This window comes from Choloepus didactylus, chromosome 4 (assembly GCF_015220235.1).
Source record: "Choloepus didactylus isolate mChoDid1 chromosome 4, mChoDid1.pri, whole genome shotgun sequence".
NCBI classification, from domain to species: Eukaryota; Metazoa; Chordata; class Mammalia; order Pilosa; family Megalonychidae; genus Choloepus; species Choloepus didactylus.
This window is the reverse complement of record NC_051310.1, coordinates 55,667,088-55,688,310: the sequence shown is the minus strand read 5'-3', so window position 1 is coordinate 55,688,310 and position 21,223 is coordinate 55,667,088. Positions and strand designations below refer to the sequence as shown.

Below are 21,223 nucleotides of genomic sequence, written 5' to 3'. Positions count from 1 at the left end.
AAAAAATTTTTAATACCCGAGGTTGGAAAAAAAATTGGGTCCTGTCACAGCAAATCTTTTTACTTTGTTTTATTTCTGACGTACTTTATAAATTCACCAATATAGGGTATTACTTAAAATGCTGTTATTCTAATTGGTTCCAAGTCCTATGGTGAGGTAAAGAAAAAACTTTCAACCCAGTAGGAGATACACACTGCTTTGTTCATCCTCAAATTTTTTTTTGTGGATGCAAAACCATTTTAAAGCTAATACTCACAAATAAATAAGTAATGTTTCCAGGGAATTCTGGGAACATGTAAAGGCCAAGATCTTGGCACAGCATTATAGAGCAAACAAGGAGTGAAAGCTTTAGCAGTGATCATATTGAATGAAGACGTCATTGTCAATACCCTCTAAAGGTCTGTTTGATTTGGATCAGCATGGATGATATTAAGAAAACGTCCAGGAACAGCACAGTGTGCTTAACTAGATATAGGAAATTAAGCTAACAGGAATTTATTTATCTTGAGTAAGGTGTTTTTTTAAATAATAATAAAAAAATTCTGATTGCTTTTCAACAAAGTAACAACAACAAAAAAAAGGTGGGAGGAGGTACCGGAGGGGCTGAGTAGTGTTTCCAAATCTGTGAATGTAAATCTAGCAATTGTTAACCGGTAAATGGATTTATCTGGACCTTTTCTGCAGATCCAGGGTGTTATTAGTGAAGTTTACTTTTCAGTAATACAGGTGTTATGATGTTTTTTTCTTAGAAAAGTTGAGTTGGTAAGGCTGAGAAAGTTTCAAGATAAAGGTCAAGAACACAAAGGCAAATAATTTGGAACATATTCCTATCCCAATGCTCCGACTTCACAGAGCACTCGTGTTTTCATACATAGTTGTCATTGCATGAGAGGAATGGTGTTAAATTAAGGTTTTATAAAAGACAGATAGAAATAAGCCAAATCTAATATTTAACACTTTCACAATATGGGAGGGAGGGTACGATAAACGGAAATGGAATGCAATCTTCATTTATAAGCAGATTATGTTCTTATTTTTTAAAAAAAGGCATAATCTTCTATTTAGAAGTGTTATCTGGAAACAGGTTATTTTGTAATGTACCCTTTTAAAGGAAGATATTTGGAGATTTCTTTCATCTAAAATATTCATGAGATGGTTGAACCCTCGAAAACAACCTAACACCTGTCGTTGTCACTTATATGCAGAAGTGTGTGATTAAAGCTGCATGATTAAACCAAAAAGGAGGGCAGTGCTTGGGAAATTAGGCCCAATTTTCTCATCCCTGGATTATTATGGGACCTCCGTGAGTCACCCAGTATCATCTAAGATGCAAGAAATCCCTGTGATACCCCACATGCCAACGCTTGAACACAAAAACTGCAAGAGGGGACCCATTGAGAATTCTGGGGAAGGGAGTAATAAAAGATGCAAGAGTTAGGCTCTCCTTATAGTGTCTTCCCTCAAAATAGGTTTTGAAAGTAGAAGGAAAACATTATATAATTGTTTTATTATTAATGGTGCTTTTAAAAATTAATGTTAAAAAACAAGTACTCTTAAAATACTATAGCAAAAGCTGCAGAAGTTTTAAAAGGAGTTGTTTAGAAGCAGAAGATGAGCCATTTATCAGAAAACTAGGGTCCCTTTGAAGAATTGAAAGACAGTCTAGCAAGTGAAAGGAAGTTTTAAAAAATGGTTTTGCTTATAGAAGAATGAAAAAGTGAAGTTCAATTATTCAGAGCCTAAAATAGTTCACTTCACTGGTGGCGACTACTTGTCCTTAGCAGTTGTTTTTGTTGTTATTTTTCACTAAAATTATAGGATATTTATTCAATATGTGGACTGTTTTCTTTCAATGACCAGAATTTTAGCCATTAACCTATATAGTCACTGGAGGCAGTTCCTCAAAGTGTAGGATTGTGCCTCGGTACAGTGATTGTCAAACTGTGGGTCATGAGGTCGGTTTGGAGGGAATTCATCTTTTTAATAAAATAGAATAAATGTATCATAGTGCATGTGACATAGCAACACATATAAACACATATGTGCATGCCTGTATATAAAATAGCATTTACATATTCATCTATAAATGTGTGTACTGGGTCACAATATAAAATGTGCTTCTTATTGTGGGTAACACTAAAAAATAAATTTGAAAGCCACTGGCCTAGAGAACTTATCCAGCTTTATTGAATGTTCATGCCAAAAGGGATATTAAGGGTGTTTGCTTTGGCGGCACATATACTAAAATTGGAATGATACAGAGAAGATTAGCACGGCCCCTGCGCAAGGATGACATGTAAATTCAAAATGTTTTCCATATTTTCAACATCATTGCATTTTTCAGGAGAAAAACTTGAAATTTCTAGTTTAGCTGCAGAAAAAAAGCAAGATGAAATGATTCTAAATCAATCAGAAAACAAAATTTTTGAATAAAAAAAGGATATTAAGGGATCATCTAGGACAACTAGCGGGACTAATCTAGTTATATACATGAAGAACCTGAGGCTTGTCCTAAGTGATCCGATTAATGTCACACAGCTAGGTAGTGGCAGACCTGGGACTAGAAAATGAGTTTCTTGACTCAATTCAGTATACTTTTTCCTCTTCCATCACAATTCGATGAAATCACCGACATTTCACCGTCAACTCTAGGTCACATTAAAGTCCCCAGATAATGCCACCATATTAAAATTGTGACAATTCTCTAGAGGTAAATGGTGTGTGAAATCAAGAACTGCAGGAAATGGTCTAAAAGCCGTACAATGAACCTCTTTCTCTCCTTCCTCCAACCCTCTGGAATGTCATTTCTGCTTTTCCCTTCCTTTTAGGCAGGTCCCACAGTATCCTAGCTTTTGACAGAGAATTTCCCTCCCCATTCTAAACTTAAGAATATATACCCAAATTAAAGGATTTCAGTGTGATAAGAAAAAGTCACTTTGAAATCCAGGAATTTATTAGCATGGATGAATTACATTCCAGCTGAATCAGCTGCTGAAAACTCCATTTGAACAATGTTGCACTAGTTTATGTATTCCTTTCCCCTTCTATGCAGAGTTCAAAACACAATTCTATTCCTGTGTTTTGCAGAAGGAAATATGTCCCAGATCCACTGGAATGTTCACTGAGTTGGGAATTAGACTTTGCCTCCTCGAAACTGAGACCATTCAGTGCTGGTCTTCATGATTGTTTGGTTCAGCCATGCTATTAAAAAGTTTAAAAGCCAAAGAGGCAGAGGCCTCTTTGAAGAGCTACATGGCTGGTTTCCTAATTATGAACCTACCAGTTAAGAGTTTAGGTAATAACAATTTCTTCCAAATTAGACTTTTGAGTTGTATGTATGATGTGTAAAAACATATAATAATAATAACTATTTTTATTATTATAACTACTAATTGCTGGTGAGATTTGTTATCTACTGAATGGCTTCAATGATTTGAAATCACCTAGATTTCCTGCTTTTAATGACAGAGTTGGAAGTAATTTGCCCCTTCGTCTTGTGGAGGGAAATAAATTTGGTGGCTCTCATGAGACAAAGCCTCCCTCTGATGTGACCACACAAACCACACTATGAGTACTACATGCATTTCATGAAGCTGACCTACTTCACAGGGTCAGAATTGATATGACAGTATTTTTCCCTTTTACTTGTCCCCTTCTGAACAAATAGTGAATTTACAGAGCCTACACCTGTCAAACACTGTGAGCTAATTTGTACAAAGTGTGTGAATCTATGCAAGAATCAAAACTGGAACTTTGTTTTAAAGCAGTCTCATCAGATCCCATAATAATTGTGCTTAAACTCTCATGTGAAACACAATTAGGTGACCTGCTTGAAATTTTGGTAAGATGGAAATTCTGTGTTACTCTTTCCGTTATAGTGCTCCTGGGTTAAATAAAATCCTTAACAAATGCCTTCACCTCACCCCTTAATGCTTCTTACACCAGAGTGCTACCTCCTGCAGGAACTCACTGTGGCCTCCTGGAGAGAGAGGGACAACTACAGTTCATATCCTATGCATGAAGAAGCCCACACAAAGATGTGTGCCTGGTATATTCATTTTGTTCCTAAAAGAGCAAAGAGCAGAAACCTAGTCCTTCCTAACATTTCCAGTCACATTCACAGGTTTTGAGCTGCTCCAGAAAGCACAGACCTTTTCTGGATCACTCTAGAGAAATTGTATGGTATAGTAGTTAGAGCTCAACTCTCAGCTTTGCCATTTATTAGCTGTATGCTGGCAACAAGTTTCTTAAGTTCTATGTGCCTTGATTTCCTTTTCTCTAAAATGGGGATTCACATTGTGCTCATAATGATTAAATCAATTAGTGTATATAAAGTACATTAAACAGTGTCTGCTACATACCAAGTGTTCATAGTGTTTTCATTAATATGCCAGTAAAACCAGTTCTTGCCTACTTTATACACCCGAGTAAAATAATTTTTCAAAGCCTGCTGCTACTTTGCTTCTCTCTTATATATTTTTTAAAAGTCCTCACTAAAGATTTATCTGGTAAACTTAACACAATTTAAACTACAATAATAATTATAAATAATATATGTTATTTAAATTATATGTGCAAAACCTGGACCCCAGGTTTACAGAGTGAAACCAGACTGACAAAAGGGTCATGTCCCCTATACAGCTTTCATTCTAGAGGGGGAAAAAGCCAAAGAAAAGTATAAAAATACTCCTAATGATCATTTTTCACCCACTGCTACCTTTTACCCAAATGAGGAAGTCAAATCTCCTTTCCATTGTTAAAAATGTTGATTGAGAAATGTTTACCATCATCCCTTCAATACAAGTTAACTAGTTTCCCACCCGTTGAGATGTCTGCATCTCATTCTGGGTTATCTGGAGCCCTGCTGTACCTACAATGTGCTGCATAGGACCCACAAAACTGCCATTTTACCCACACTTTCATTCTGGTGCACCTCTCCCAGTGCCCCACCACCATCTCCATGCCAACATCCATAATACTTTGCCTTCCTACTATGTCCTTCTACTGATCTCGATAGCACTAGATTAAGAAAACACTAGTGTTCTGGTGTCTAGAAATAGTCCCCTTTCTCCCATTGCCACCCGTAATAACAGAGAAAGAAGACAGGTAGAAACATGCCAATTGCCTGTAGACTGGTGCGTAACTCTCCTTAGACCCCTACCCAGATTCCCCTACAGATGTGCTGATCTCATTCAGGCCCTTGGCACGTGCCCCTGCATGGCTAGAAAAACAGGTCCTGTTTCCACAGAGCAATAAGAAGCACTCATTGCTTCTGAAGTAATCTTGCCAAATGTCATAATCTCAATTTAATCATGAGAAAACATTGAACAATCCCAAACTGAGTAACTAGTTCTCTTCAAAAGTGTCAAGGTCATAAAAGACAAACAAAGGAAGTCCTCCACCTTGGAGGAGACTGAGAAGACATGGTAATTCAGTGAAATGCAAGGTCCTGGGTCAGATCCTGGAACAGAAAAAAGATATTAGTAGAAAAATCAGTGTAATCTGAATTAAAGTCTTTAGTGTAGTTACTCATACGTACTAAAGTTCATTTCTTGACTTTGTTTATTGTACTATGGTTATAAGATGTTAAATTAGGTGCAGATGAATAAAGTAAAGTATACAGGAACTCTACTATTTTTGCAACTTTCCTGTAAATCTAAAATTATTTCAGTGTAATACTTTTTTTAAACTTAAAGGCAAAGCATCCCATTTTCCTCCTACTCTTTGTCATTCTTTGCTGACTGTTTTAGGCCTCAAGATGAGCAATAGATAAGACTGTGATCTTTGTTGCTTGGGTGCATCACTGATCAAACAGACAAGAGCTAAAGCCAACAGCCAAAGGCCTGCCACTAGCTGTCTATTAAGGTAGGAGGCCCACGGTGGCCTTGGGACTGAGACCCCCTCCTGGTGGCCGTCCCTGAATCAGGACTGGACATCTCTAGGGAGCCCCAAATCTCTGTTTCCAGCATCCTGGGGAGACTCAAGAACGGTCCATGGGATTAGACTCCCCTCCACTACTGTGCTCATATCCAGTTTGAGGACAGCAGCCACCATGGGAAAGTGGGAATGGGGGTGAAGCCCTCTTAATGCCCTAATTCTTTCAAAGGATAATTCAGATTTTTGTAGCTCCATTAGCATTTGCAGATAGAAATACATTTTAAGTGGCATTATGCTAAGTAATTATTCTTAGAGGATGTGAAATTAAACACATTTTACTTGGCATGAAATTATTCCTGCCACGCACTGAGTTTGATGACAGCTTAAGAGTTTGGACAGCGGGTCAGGAAAAGGGGAGTAGCAATGAAAGTATTTAAGAAAAAAAAAATACTAACCCTAAATATTCCACCAAAGGTAAGTCCTTGTAGCGAAATAGTTTTGGCTAGATGGAATATTAAACCTGCTACTATAAATTTCACGCCTTGCATTCCTAAAGCAGATGCAGAGTGATGATGCCAAAAATTAGTTGGAAATAATGCAACCTGCTTTGTATACTCTATCCAGTAGAGGGCATAGCAGATAAGCATTATGTGTTGGTGACTTAGCAGTGACTGATAAGGCTTGTTTGTTTGTAATTGCTTCTGTAAAGATATGTAGCAGCATGCTTGGGTGCTTATTTACATTTAGGAATGTGATTCAGAATAGGAGGTTTAGATTTATAACTTTCTTTTTGTCTGTCAATACATAGGAGACTTTCAGTTGCTGCAAGCATTGTATTTACCAATGCACGATGTTAAATTGCTGGATTTAATTGTTACAGTACAGTGAATTATTCTATTATTTCTTACTTTTTTTATCCCAAGGAAAATTCAAACTTTCCAGGCTTTCAGGCAGGATAAAATGGCTCTGAGCATGTCAGTGTCTCCAGAGCACATTATTTTCTTATTGGATTGTATTAACTTTACAGATTGAGGTTGGAAGGAGAATTAGAAGGCTTAGAGATGGGAAATTTCAAGAAGAAAAGAATAATGTCTTAAGATTTCTGGAGGGGTTAACTGGTAAGTCATTTTGAAAGCTGTTGATGCTAATTCTCATGGCAAGAGACATAGCAGACCCTAAAATTATCAGGAACGAGGCGCAGAATTGCTAAGAAGAAAGAAAATCTTGTGTCACACTCCAAGTTGCCAAAGAATTATTCAGGTTTCTCTCTCTCTCTCTCTCTCTCTCTCTCTCTCTCTCTCTGTATGTGTGTGTGTGTGTGTGTGTGTGTGTGTGTCTACCTGTTATAATTGGCACAGATTTTTTCTTGTGTAAACTCTTAATAGGGCAACTTTCCATAATCTAGGCAGGGAGTGTGTGGCAGTTCCAGTTAGTTTAAAAAACAAACACAGTCTTTTGCCTCAAACGCACCTATTTGGACCTTAAGGGGCAGCAACATGACATATATAAACAAACATTCATCCATAAGCACTCTAATTTGCAGCTGAAGTGAGAGCTTAGAAAAAAACAAAGCAAAACATTATAATAAAATCTAACAGAATATAATGCCAAAGAAAAGGGTATGGGCTTTCATGCTGTCAGGGAATCGGCTATTTCCCAAGTATCATGTGGCTGGGTGTGGGCAACCCTGGACTGTGCCTTGGCTTTGCCCCATCCCTCATTAGTGGGGCAGGACCTCTCCATGCTGTGTGATCAGACACTCCAGGAACCTGCGTGGTGGGTCTGGACTCATTGTCATCATCACCCGCTCCCTCCACCACAGAAGCACTTCCTTCTGGAGCTCTTCCCAAGTAGGGATGCATCTGCACCATCCCCAGATCAGAGGAGCCCCAGTGGGAGAAATTTCTGAGAATTCAAAATCAAATGACCCAAGACACTACAAGACAAATACTGGTTCAAGGCTTTCAGAAGCTGGATGACAACTTATAAAGAAAAGCATAACCTCTAACCAAATAACAGAGAACAGTAAGACACAGGGAGAATTGTCTCACGAAGCCTCCTCATACAATTCAAGATGGACCAGCGCCCCAAACAGGGAGCGCAGTCCTAATGGCCTTGCGGAGCACAGTTCCCAGCATCACCCAAGTGAAGTTCAATACCATTGTGCCTTGAAGGAAAGCAGAGTCAATGCTCTAAAGCTGAGTTACTTCTGGCTTTCCACATAGATGTTAACTGTTTTAATCTTTTTTTAATTTATTTAATAGGTTTTCTTTTAAGCAACTACTATGTGTCAGGTCATGTGAAAAAAAAATATGGAACATTGGGAGATTTATAGCTTTATGAGGACCACAGATAAGTAAATAAGCAATTAGATTATAATGTGGCAGCTGCTATGATAAGGGTGTCAGGGAGAGTTACACAGGAAACTACCCAGACCCAAAGTGGGGAAGGTCAGAGAAAGTCACCTGAGGGAGAAGACTAAACCGAGACCTGAAGAGGGAAGACAGGTGGCCAGGCCTTCAAGGAGAGTAGGGTGAGGGCATAAGAGGGAGTAGTATTTCAGGAAGAGTGAACAGCAAGTGCGAAGCCACAGAGGCACGTTCAAGGAATTGAATGTGATTCTGCATGGTTGAGATACGGAATTTGAAGTCAAAGTGGCAAGAAATGAGGCTTGTGAAGCAAGCGTGGACTGGCTCATGTAGGAGCTTAAGAGATTGGATTTTGTCTTGAGGGCAGTGGGAAGCTATTGGAAGGGTTTTAAGCTGGGGAGTAATGCCAGGGAAATTTAGAATGATCATGATGACAGCAGTGTGGAAAATAGACTGGGTAAGGGCAAAACCGGAAGACGAGAAACAAGTTGGAGGGGGTTGCAATCACCTAGAGATGATGATGAGGCCTGAGCAAGGCAAATGGCGGGGAGCAGGAGGGGCAGGGGGCAGGGCAGGGACACGACATATTCTAGAGAACCGCAAGCCTCGCAAAGCCTCTTCACACAGTCCAGTGATGCTGGGATCTTAATTCCTCACTCTCCAAGACAACCTTTGCCTGCTTTATTCTCTCTCCATACTCCTTCCTCCCTTTCCTCCACTTCTTAGCTGTTTCTACTTAGTTGAGATTGTAGGAGTCATTAAAAAGAATTGCCCTCTTCCCCACCATTAGACCCACCTGCTTCTGTGCCCATCCTCCTCTTCTCAACTTCCAAATCTTCCATCCTTCCATCCCAGGCCAACCCTACCCCAACCCTGAAATTATATGCCAGCTGCCTTCTCAAGGACTCGCCTGCTTTGGGTTTCTCCTCTACATCATTTGTTCTCTCTCTCTCTCACCCTCTCTCCCTCTCTCTCTTCCTCCGTCTCTCTCCATATTACTTACTCTAGTGTCTTCTGTCTAAAAAAGAAATTTTCCTTCGCATCCCCTTCCCACTACAGCCCACTGATCTATTCTCCTCAACAGTCCCCTATGATCTGGCTCTGCCCCTCTCCAAGTTTGCCTGGGTCCATTCTGCTCCTTGCCTCTACACTTCAGCCACACTGGCCCCAATATTCCAAGCCCTATTCCACCTGAGGATCTGGGTAAAAGCTGCTTCTTCTACCTGGAAAAAAAAATCTTGCCCTTCTTCCAGTGACCCATCCTTTTCAGCCTTTAGGTTTTAGCTTCTCTTCCTTAGAGGTCCCTCCCTGACCACCTGACTAAGAATTTCTCCCACATTTTTCTCCTTTGTTGGAAAACAGTTCATTTTCATTTAGTCTTTATCAAAAGAGGAAACTATATGTGTATTGGCTCGGTTTTGTTTTTATTATCTCTTTCCCATACTCAACTAGAAGCTCTGAGAGGGCAGGGATCATGTGTTTATTCATCTATCTAGTGTTTGCATGAAACATGGTAAGTATCAGTGAATATTTGATGAATGAGTGAAACGATTAATGAATGAGGGGGGTCTACAGAAGCTAAAATGGGTGGGTTTGTGACTGTGTAGTGTGAGGGGCAGGAGCCGGGACCATAAGGAAGACCAGGTTCTGGCTCAAGTCCCTGGTAGACTGGGATGCCCTACACAAGCCACAGAGCACAAGAGAAAAGAGCAGTTCAGGAGAACGAAAATGGGTTTGGTTTTGGAGTTCTGAGACTAAGTTGCCTGTGGAGTATCCAAAAAGTACATTTCAAATGACTAACGGAGACAGCATTTCTAGGAGGCAGAGATCCACAGTCAAATGTGGCTGAGGGTAAGCAGTAAAAGAACACAGAGGTGAGGGCAGTTTTCATGGAATAAGAATGGGAGAGGAGGCGGAGCAAGATGGCAGACTGGTGAGCTGTATGTTTTAGTTACTCCTCCAGGAAAGTAGGTAGAAAGCCAGGAACTGCGTGGACTGGACACCACAGAGCAATCTGACTTTGGGCATACTTCATACAACACTCATGAAAACGTGGAACTGCTGAGATCAGCAAAATCTGTAAGTTTTTGCGGCCAGGGGATCCGTGCCCCTCCCTGCCAGGCTCAGTCCCGGGGGAGGAGGGGCTGTCAGCTCCAGGAAGGAGAAGGGAGAACTGCAGTGGCAGCCCTTATCGGAAACTCATTCTACTGATACAAACTCCAACCATAGATAGACTGAGACCAGACACCAGAGAATCTGAGAGCAGCCAGCCCAGCAGAGAGGAGACAGGCATAGAAAAAAAACAACACGAAAAACTCCAAAATAAAAGCGGAGGATTTTTGGAGTTCTGGTGAACACAGAAAGGGGAAGGGCCCTGAGGCGCATATGCAAATCCTGAAGAAAAGCTGATCTCTCTGCCCTGTGGACCTTTCCTTAATGGCCCTGGTTGCTTTGTCTCTTAGCATTTCAATAACCCATTAGATCTCTGAGGAGGGCCCGTTTTTTTTGTTTTTGTTTTTTTGTTTTTTTGTTTTTTTTTTAATCCTTTTTTCTTTTTCTAAAACAATTACTCTAAGAAACCCAATACAGAAAGCTTCAAAGACTTACTATTTGGGCAGGTCAAGTCAAGAGCAGAACTAGGAGAGCTCTGAGACAAAACGCAATAATCCAGTGGCTGAGAAAATTCACTAAACACCACAACTTCCCAAGAAAAGGGGGGTGTCCGCTCACAGCCATCATCCTGGTGGACAGGAAACACTCCTGCCCATCGGCAGCCCCATAGCCCAGAACTGCCCCAGACAACCCAGTGTGACGGAAGTGCTTCAAATAACAGGCACACACCACAAAACTGGGCGTGGACATTAGCCTTCCCTGCAACCTCAGCTGATTGTCCCAGAGTTGGGAAGGTAGAGCAGTGTGAATTAACAAAGCCCCATTCAGCCATCATTTCAGCAGACTGGGAGCCTCCCTACACAGCCCAGCAGCCCAGAACTGCCCTGGGGGAACGGCACTCACCTGTGACATAGCACAGTCATCCCGCAACAGAGGACCCGAGGTGCACGGCCTGGAAGAGGGGCCCACTTGCAAGTCTCAGGAGCCATACGCCAATACCAAGAACTTGTGGGTCAGTGGCAGAGACAAACTGTGGCAGGACTGAACTGAAGGATTAGACTATTGCAGCAGCTTTAAAACTCTAGGATCACCAGGGAGATTTGATTGTTAGGGCCACCCCCTCTCCCTGACTGCCCAGAAACACGCCCCATATACAGGGCAGGCAACACCAACTACACACGCAAGCTTGGTACACCAATTGGACCCCACAAGACTCACTCCCCCACTCACCAAAAAGGCTAAGCAGGGGAGAACTGGCTTGTGGAGAACAGGTGGCTCGTGGACGCCACCTGCTGGTTAGTTAGAGAAAGTGTACTCCACGAAGCTGTAGATCTGAGAAATTAGAGATAAGGACTTCAATTGGTCTACAAATCCTAAAAGAACCCTATCAAGTTCAGCAAATGCCACGAGGCCAAAAACAACAGAAAATTATAAAGCATATGAAAAAACCAAACGATATGGATAACCCAAGCCCAAGCACCCAAATCAAAAGACCAGAAGAGACACAGCACCTAGACCAGCTACTCAAAGAACTAAAGATGAACGATGAGACCATAGTACGGGAGATAAAGGAAATCAAGAAGACCCTAGAAGACCATAAAGAAGACATTGCAAGACTAAATAAAAAAATGGATGATCTTATGGAAATTAAAGAAACTGTTGACCAAATTAAAAAGATTCTGGACACTCATAGCACAAGACTAGAGGAAGTTGAACAACGAATCAGTGACCTCGAAGATGACAGAATGGAAAATGAAAGTATAAAAGAAAGAATGGGGAAAAAAATTGAAAAAATCGAAATGGACCTCAGGGATATGATAGATAATATGAAACGTCCAAATATAAGACTCATTGGTGTCCCAGAAGGGGAAGAAAAGGGTAAAGGTCTAGGAAGAGTATTCAAAGAAATTGTTGGGGAAAACTTCCCAAATCTTCTAAACAACATAAATACACAAATCATAAATGCTCAGCAAACTCCAAATAGAATAAATCCAAATAGACCCACTCCGAGACATATACTGATCACACTGTCAAACACAGAAGAGAAGGAGCAAGTTCTGAAAGCAGCAAGAGAAAAGCAATTCACCACATACAAAGGAAACAGCATAAGACTAAGTAGTGACTACTCAGCAGCCACCATGGAGGCGAGAAGGCAGTGGCACGATATATTTAAAATTCTGAGTGAGAAAAATTTCCAGCCAAGAATACTTTATCCGGCAAAGCTCTCCTTCAAATTTGAGGGAGAGCTTAAATTTTTCACAGACAAACAAATGCTGAGAGAATTTGCTAACAAGAGACCTGCCCTACTGGAGATACTCAAGGGAGCCCTACAGACAGAGAAACAAAGAAAGGACAGAGACACTTGGAGAAAGGTTCAGTACTAAAGAGATTCAGTATGGGTACAATAAAGGATATTAATAGACAGAGGGGAAAAATATGACAAACATAAACCAAAGGATAAGATGGCTGATTCAAGAAATGCCTTCACGGTTATAACGTTGAATGTAAATGGATTAAACTCCCCAATTAAAAGATATAGATTCACAGAATGGATCAAAAAAAATGAACTATCAATATGTTGCATACAAGAGACTCATCTTAGACACAGGGACACAAAGAAACTGAAAGTGAAAGGATGGAAAAAAATATTTCATGCAAGCTACAGCCAAAAGAAAGCAGGTGTAGCAATATTAATCTCAGATAAAATAGACTTCAAATGCAGGGATGTTTTGAGAGACAAAGAAGGCCACTACGTACTAATAAAAGGGGCAATTCAGCAAGAAGAAATAACAATCGTAAATATCTATGCACCCAACCAAGGTGCCACAAAATACATGAGAGAAACACTGGCAAAACTAAAGGAAGCAATTGATGTTTCCACAATAATTGTGGGAGACTTCAACACATCACTCTCTCCTATAGATAGATCAACCAGACAGAAGACCAATAAGGAAATTAAAAACCTAAACAATCTGATAAATGAATTAGATTTAACAGACATATACAGGACATTACATCCCAAATCACCAGGATACACATATTTTCTAGTGCTCATGGAACTTTCTCCAGAATAGATCATATGCTGGGACATAAAACAAGCCTCAATAAATTTAAAAAGATTGAAATTATTCAAAGCACATTCTCTGACCACAGTGGAATACAATTAGAAGTCAATAACCATCAGAGACTTAGAAAATTCACAAATACCTGGAGGTTAAACAACACACTCCTAAACAATCAGTGGGTTAAAGAAGAAATAGCAAGAGAAATTGCTAAATATATAGAGACGAATGAAAATGAGAACACAACATACCAAAACCTATGGGATGCAGCAAAAGCAGTGCTAAGGGGGAAATTTATAGCACTAAATGCATATATTAAAAAGGAAGAAAGAGCCAAAATCAAAGAACTAATGGATCAACTGAAGAAGCTAGAAAGTGAACAGCAAACCAATCCTAAACCAAATACAAGAAAAGAAATAACAAGGATTAAAGCAGAAATAAATGACATAGAGAACAAAAAAACAATAGAGAGGATAAATATCAGCAAAAGTTGGTTCTTTGAGAAGATCAACAAGATTGACAAGCCCCTAGCTAGACTGACAAAATCAAAAAGAGAGAAGACCCATATAAACAAAATAATGAATGAAAAAGGTGACATAACTGCAGATCCTGAAGAAATTAAAAAAATTAAAAGAGGATACTATGAACAACTGTATGGCAACAAACTGGATAATGTAGAGGAAATGGACAATTTCCTAGAAACATATGAACAACCTAGACTGACCAGAGAAGAAATAGAAGACCTCAACCAACCCATCACAAGCAAAGAGATCCAATCAGTCATCAAAAATCTTCCCACAAATAAATGCCCAGGGCCAGATGGCTTCACAGGGGAATTCTACCAAACTTTCCAGAAAGAACTGACACCAATCTTACTCAAACTCTTTCAAAACATTGAAGAAAATGGAACACTACCTAACTCATTTTATGAAGCTAACATCAATCTAATACCAAAACCAGGCAAAGATGTTACAAAAAAGGAAAACTACCGGCCAATCTCCCTAATGAATATAGATGCAAAAATCCTCAACAAAATACTTGCAAATCGAATCCAAAGACACATTAAAAAAATCATACACCATGACCAAGTGGGGTTCATTCCGGGCATGCAAGGATGGTTCAACATAAGAAAATCAATCAATGTATTACAACACATTAACAAGTCAAAAGGGAAAAATCAATTGATCATCTCAATAGATGCTGAAAAAGCATTTGACAAAATCCAACATCCGTTTTTGATAAAAACACTTCAAAAGGTAGGAATTGAAGGAAACTTCCTCAACATCATAAAGAGCATATATGAAAAACCCACAGCCAGCATAGTACTCAATGGTGAGAGACTGAAAGCCTTCCCTCTAAGATCAGGAACAAGACAAGGATGCCCGCTGTCACCACTGTTATTCAACATTGTGCTGGAAGTGCTAGCCAGGGCAATCCGGCAAGACAAAGAAATAAAAGGCATCCAAATTGGAAAAGAAGAAGTAAAACTGTCATTGTTTGCAGATGATATGATCTTATATCTAGAAAACCCTGAGAAATCGACGATACAGCTACTAGAGCTAATAAACAAATTTAGCAAAGTAGCAGGATACAAGGTTAATGCACATAAGTCAGTAATGTTTCTATATGCTAGAAATGAACAAACTGAAGAGAAACTCAAGAAAAAGATACCATTTTCAATAGCAACTAAAAAAATCAAGTACCTAGGAATAAATTTAACCAAAGATGTAAAAGACCTATACAAAGAAAACTACATAACTCTACTAAAAGAAATAGAAGGGGACCTTAAAAGATGGAAAAATATTCCATGTTCATGGATAGGAAGGCTAAATGTCATTAAGATGTCAATTCTACCCAAACTCATCTACAGATTCAATGCAATCCCAATCAAAATTCCAACAACCTACTTTGCAGACTTGGAAAAGCTAGTTATCAAATTTATTTGGAAAGGGAAGATGCCTCGAATTGCTAAAGACACTCTAAAAAAGAAAAACGAAGTGGGAGGACTTACACTCCCTGACTTTGAAGCTTATTATAAAGCCACAGTTGCCAAAACAGCATGGTACTGGCACAAAGATAGACATATAGATCAATGGAATCGAATTGAGAATTCAGAGATAGACCCTCAGATCTATGGCCGACTGATCTTTGATAAGGCCCCCAAAGTCACTGAACTGAGTCATAATGGTCTTTTCAACAAATGGGGCTGGGAGAGTTGGATAGCCATATCCAAAAGAATGAAAGAGGACCCCTACCTCACCCCATACACAAAAATTAACTCAAAATGGACCAAAGATCTCAATATAAAAGAAAGTACCATAAAACTCCTAGAAGATAATGTAGGAAAACATCTTCAAGACCTTGTATTAGGCGGCCACTTCCTAGACTTTACACCCAAAGCACAAGCAACAAAAGAGAAAATAGATAAATGGGAACTCCTCAAGCTTAGAAGTTTCTGCACCTCAAAGGAATTTCTCAAAAAGGTAAAGAGGTAGCCAACTCAATGGGAAAAAATTTTTGGAAACCATGTATCTGACAAAAGACTGATATCTTGCATATATAAAGAAATCCTACAACTCAATGACAATAGTACAGTCGGCCCAATTATAAAATGGGCAAAAGATATGAAAAGACAGTTCTCTGAAGAGGAAATACAAATGGCCAAGAAACACATGAAAAAATGTTCAGCTTCACTAGCTATTAGAGAGATGCAAATTAAGACCACAATGAGATACCATCTCACACCGATTAGAATGGCTGCCATTAAAGAAACAGGAAACTACAAATGCTGGAGGGGATGTGGAGAAATTGGAACTCTTATTCATTGTTGGTGGGACTGTATAATGGTTCAGCCAGTCTGGAAGTCAGTCTGGCAGTTCCTTAGAAAACTAGAAATAGAGTTACCATTCGATCCAGCAATTGCACTTCTCGGTATATACCCGGAAGATCGGAAAGCAGTGACACGAACAGATATCTGCACGCCAATGTTCATAGTAGCATTATTCACAATTGCCAAGAGATGGAAACAACCCAAATGTCCTTCAACAGATGAGTGGATAAATAAAATGTGGTATATACACACGATGGAATACTACGCGGCAGTAAGAAGGAACGATCTCGTGAAACATATGACAACATGGATGAACCTTGAAGACATAATGCTGAGCGAAATAAGCCAGGCACAAAAAGAGAAATATTATATGCTACCACTAATGTGAACTTTGAAAAATGTAAAACAAATGGCTTATAATGTAGAATGTAGGGGAACTAGCAATAGAGAGCAATTAAGGAAGGGGGAACAATAATCCAAGAAGAACAGATAAGCTGTTTAACGTTCTGGGGATGCCTAGGAATGACTATGGTCTGTTAATTTCTGATGGATATAGTAGGAGCAAGTTCACAGAAATGTTGCTATATTAGGTAACTTTCTTGGGGTAAAGTAGGAACATGTTGGAAGTTAAGCAGTTATCTTAGGTTAGTTGTCTTTTTCTTACTCCCTTGTTATGGTCTCTTTAAAATGTTCTTTTATTGTATGTTTGTTTTCTTTTTAACTTTTTTTTCATACAGTTGATTTAAAAAAGAAGGGAAAGTTAAAAAAAAAAAAAACAAGGAAAAAAAAAAAAGATGCAGTGCCCCCTTGAGGAGCCTGTGGAGAATGCAGGGGTATTGGCCTACCCCACCTCCATGGTTGCTAACATGACCACAGACATAGGGGACTGGTGGTTTGATGGGTTGAGCCCTCTACCACAGGTTTTACCCTTGGGAAGACGGTTGCTGCAAAGGAGAGGCTAGGCCTCCCTATGGTTGTGCCTAAGAGCCTCCTCCCGAATGCCTCTTTGTTGCTCAGATGTGGCCCTGTCTCTCTAGCTAAGCCAACTTGAAAGGTGAAATCACTGCCCTCCCCCCTACGTGGGATCAGACACCCAGGGGAGTGAATCTCCTTGGCAACGTGGAATATGACTCCCGGGGAGGAATGTAGACCTGGCATCGTGGGACGGAGAACATCTTCTTGACCAAAAGGGGGATGTGAAAGGAAATGAAATAAGCTTCAGTGGCAGAGAGATTCCAAAAGGAGCCGAGAGGTCACTCTGGTGGGCACTCTTACGCACACTTTAGACAACCCTTTTTAGGTTCTAAAGAATTGGGGTAGCTGGTGGTGGATACCTGAAACTATCAAACTACAACCCAGAACCCATGAATCTCGAAGACAGTTGTATAAAAATGTAGCTTATGAGGGGTGACAAGGGGATTGGGAAAGCCATAAGGACCACACTCCACTTTGTCTAGTTTATGGATGGATGAGTAGAAAAATAGGGGAAGGAAACAAACAGACAAAGGTACCCAGTGTTCTTTTTTACTTCAATTGCTCCTTTTCACTTTAATTATTATTCTTGTTATTCTTGTGTGTGTGCTAATGAAGGTGTCAGGGATTGATTTGGGTGATGAATGTACAACTATGTAATGGTACTGTGAACAATAGAAAGTACGATTTGTTTTGTATGACTGCGTGGTATATGAATATATCTCAATAAAATGAAGATTAAAAAAAAAAAAAAAAAAAAAAAAAAGACATAATGCTGAGCAAAATAAGCCAGGCACAAAAAGAGAGATATTGTATGTTACCACTAATGTGAATTCTGTGAAAAATGTACAATGTTTTATACTGTAGAATGTAGGGGACCTAGAGATACCAATTAGTGGAGGGGGAATGATAATCTAATAAGAACAGATAAACTATGGAGGGTAATCTCAATGTTATGGGAATCCTCAGGAATGATTATGGTTTGTAAACTTTCTTGGATATAGTAAGATCATGTTTGAAGCAATAGAGTTATTTTAGGTTTTTTTTTCTCTTATTCCTTTGTTTTCTTAGGGGTTGTTAATTTTCTTGGGGTATGGTAGGAACATGTTGGAAGCAATGTAGTTATTTTAGATTATTTGTTTTTCTTACTCCTCTGTTTGGACATGGTTTATTAATTTTCTTGGGGTATGGTAGGAACATATTGGAAGCAAAGTAATTATTTTAGGTTATTTGTTTTCCTTAATCCATTGCTTTGTTTGAAATGTTGTGGGGTTTTTTTGGTTGTTGTTTGCCTGTTTGTTTTTAATTTTTTGATAAACAAAGTTAAAAGATTGAAAAAAAATCAGTAGAAAAATGGGAGTAAAAACTAAATGACAAATAGGGTGGGATGGGGGGATGGTTTGGGTATTCTCTTTTCACTTTTATTTTTTATTCTTATTCTGATTCTTTCTGATGTAAGGAAAATGTTCAGAAATAGATTGTGGTAATGAACGCATAACTATATGATCATACTGTGAACAGTTGATTGTATACCATGGATGACTGTATGGTTTGTGAATATATTTCAATAAAACTGAATTAAAAAAAAAAAAAAAAGAATGGGAGAGTGTGATTTCGGTGTCTGAAAGTGAGGCTATGCAGACAGGAAGTTTGGTTTTATGTGGTTTTTGTTTTGTTTTGTTTGGTGTTTTTTTTTTATTGTGAACTTTAACATATATACACAAACTGGCTGAAGTTCTGGAACTGTGACCCATGATATTCTTTGAAATTTGCTCTCTAACTACTTGTGAAATCATACTTTGAAAGACAAGAAGTTTAACAGTTGGAATAGACAACTCTTCAAGAAATCAGACTGAAAAGAGGAAGAGAGAGGAAAAATACTGGAAGAGGACTGGTGGGGTGGGGGTGGGAGGGTGGAGGGAGGGTCAATAGACAGTTTTTAATTTAATGATCAGAAAGAGTGGAGCCAGCAGAAATGCTGAGGAAGGAGCAAGAGAACAGTTAGCAGTCACAAGTGGGATACCGAGGTTCCTGAAACAGCAGAGCTGATGAGCTGTAGACCAGGCAAAGGAGGGGACTAGCCCTTCTGTGGAGATTGGGTTGGACAAAGGTGGGGAAGATCTAGGCTAGGGTGGAGGTTTGGTGCCAGGAAATGGGTTTGGTGTGCTATCTGCAGAAAGGGAGTGGCTTTCTCTGGTAGTGTGATTGCTTGACTATCTTCTCTGAAACTCTCCTATAAGAGCTGTGCTTGCGTGAGTTGGCCTTGGCACTTTGATTCAGATAATCATTTCACTTCATGGTGTATAAATGTTACATGGTCCTGGCATTTGGGGAGAATTATATATATATGTAATATGATGGGCAATTGTAAGTGCAGGGCCCATCAGCAAAATGGGAGGATAATTTGAGAGCCAGGTACTTGGGAAGGATCAGCCACCAGAGCATGACTTCTCAGGCAGTGGCTGCCATTAGATGTGCTGATTATTAGAATCCATGGACCTAACAATTATTAATATAAAATTAATTATGTCAAGGGACTTATATCCCTTTGGTTGAGCCTCTAGGCCTGGCTAGGAAGGGTGGGAAGCCACTCTGTGATCAAGAAGACAAAACCAAGCTGCCTTGCTGACAGAACAATCAAGAATCAGGATCAGGTTATTAGACCAGGGCTGGGAACAGGAAGCCCGTTGTGTGAAACAAAGGGAGAGAGATCAGGAGCCCCAAGTCTGACACGGGAAAAGTTGAGAGGCATAAGGAAGCAGGGAGGCCTGAAATTCAAGCTGAAGGAATGGAATAGGGCAAAGTTTGTGAGAGAACATAATTGCATTGAGAAGAGGGTTCACAGTCCCTGCATATCTGGCTGCAGCCTCCTCTTGACTTCATGTCTTCTCTCCTCTTTCCCACTCCAGCCAGCCTGTCACCTGGTACTGCTAGTTCTTCCTTATCACTGCCTCGGGCTCTAGAATTTCTTCTCTTCCATCCCCTTTCCCCCATGTGATCAGGCAATATAACCCAGAGAGGTAGAACTTAGCCTCTGGAGCCACCAACCTGCCTGGTTTTGGGTCTCAGCTCTGCCACTTACCAGTTGTGTGACCTAGGGCAGGTTATTTAACTGTGACTCAGTTTCTCATCAGTACATGGGAATAATAAAAGCACCTACCTTATAGGGTCATTGTGAGGATTAAACTTGTTAATGTATGTGAAGCGCTTAGCAGAATGTCTGACACAAAGTAAGTACTCATTACATGTGTATTAGTCAGCTAGTGCCTCATGTTTTGCCGTGTAACAAAACACTCCACAATTTAGTGGCTTACAACAACAAGCATTCATTTTTTGCTTACATATCTGTGATTAGACTGGAGTTCAGCTGATGCAGGCTAGACACAGGTGGGCTTAACTTCAGACTACATGTTGGGTTCAAGTCTGCTCAAAATGTTTCTCATTTTTCGGGAAACAGCAGAGCTTTTTCTTCTCATTGCAATGACAGAGCCAATAGAGAAGGGCCAGACATGCAAAGACATGTCTAATCTCTGCTGACATTCCATATGCAAACATCCCAGTAGAGAAAGCAAGCCATCTGGCCTCACTCAAGGTGGGAAAAGTATATTCTGCCCATATAAGGCCATGGCACGGGTGTCAATTTGTACTTCTATTACAGGGCAGGGCGAAGGGTGGTGAAGAATTGAGGCAATGATTTATAAAAAGACACTATTATTATCAGTTTTATTATCATCTCATCTAGGCCGTTTGTGGTAAAAGTGTAGCTCCCAACCAAACTCCCCACATCTGATTGGTCCTGTGTGACACCAAACTCGTCTTCCTCATGTGCCATCTTTGTGATGTGCCCCTTTCTCAAACCCTGCCTATAAGATAAAGCCCACCATCCTTGGCCAGGTATTCAAAGCCATCAAACTCAAGCCATCCACTGTATTCCCATTGCTCTCCTAGATGAACTCTGCACTCAAGCAGTCTGATTCTACTAACCCTCCCCCAACACCCTC

At 39.9% G+C, this 21,223-nt stretch overlaps 1 non-coding gene across 1 annotated transcript; it reads left to right on the top strand.

The window, feature by feature from the left end:
* The first annotated feature begins 2,217 nt into the window (after nt 1-2,217).
* LOC119533774 lies at nt 2,218-2,324 on the top strand. The gene has a single exon (XR_005216878.1). It is a non-coding gene; the product is annotated as a U6 spliceosomal RNA (small nuclear RNA).
* Nucleotides 2,325-21,223: the final 18,899 nt, after the last annotated feature.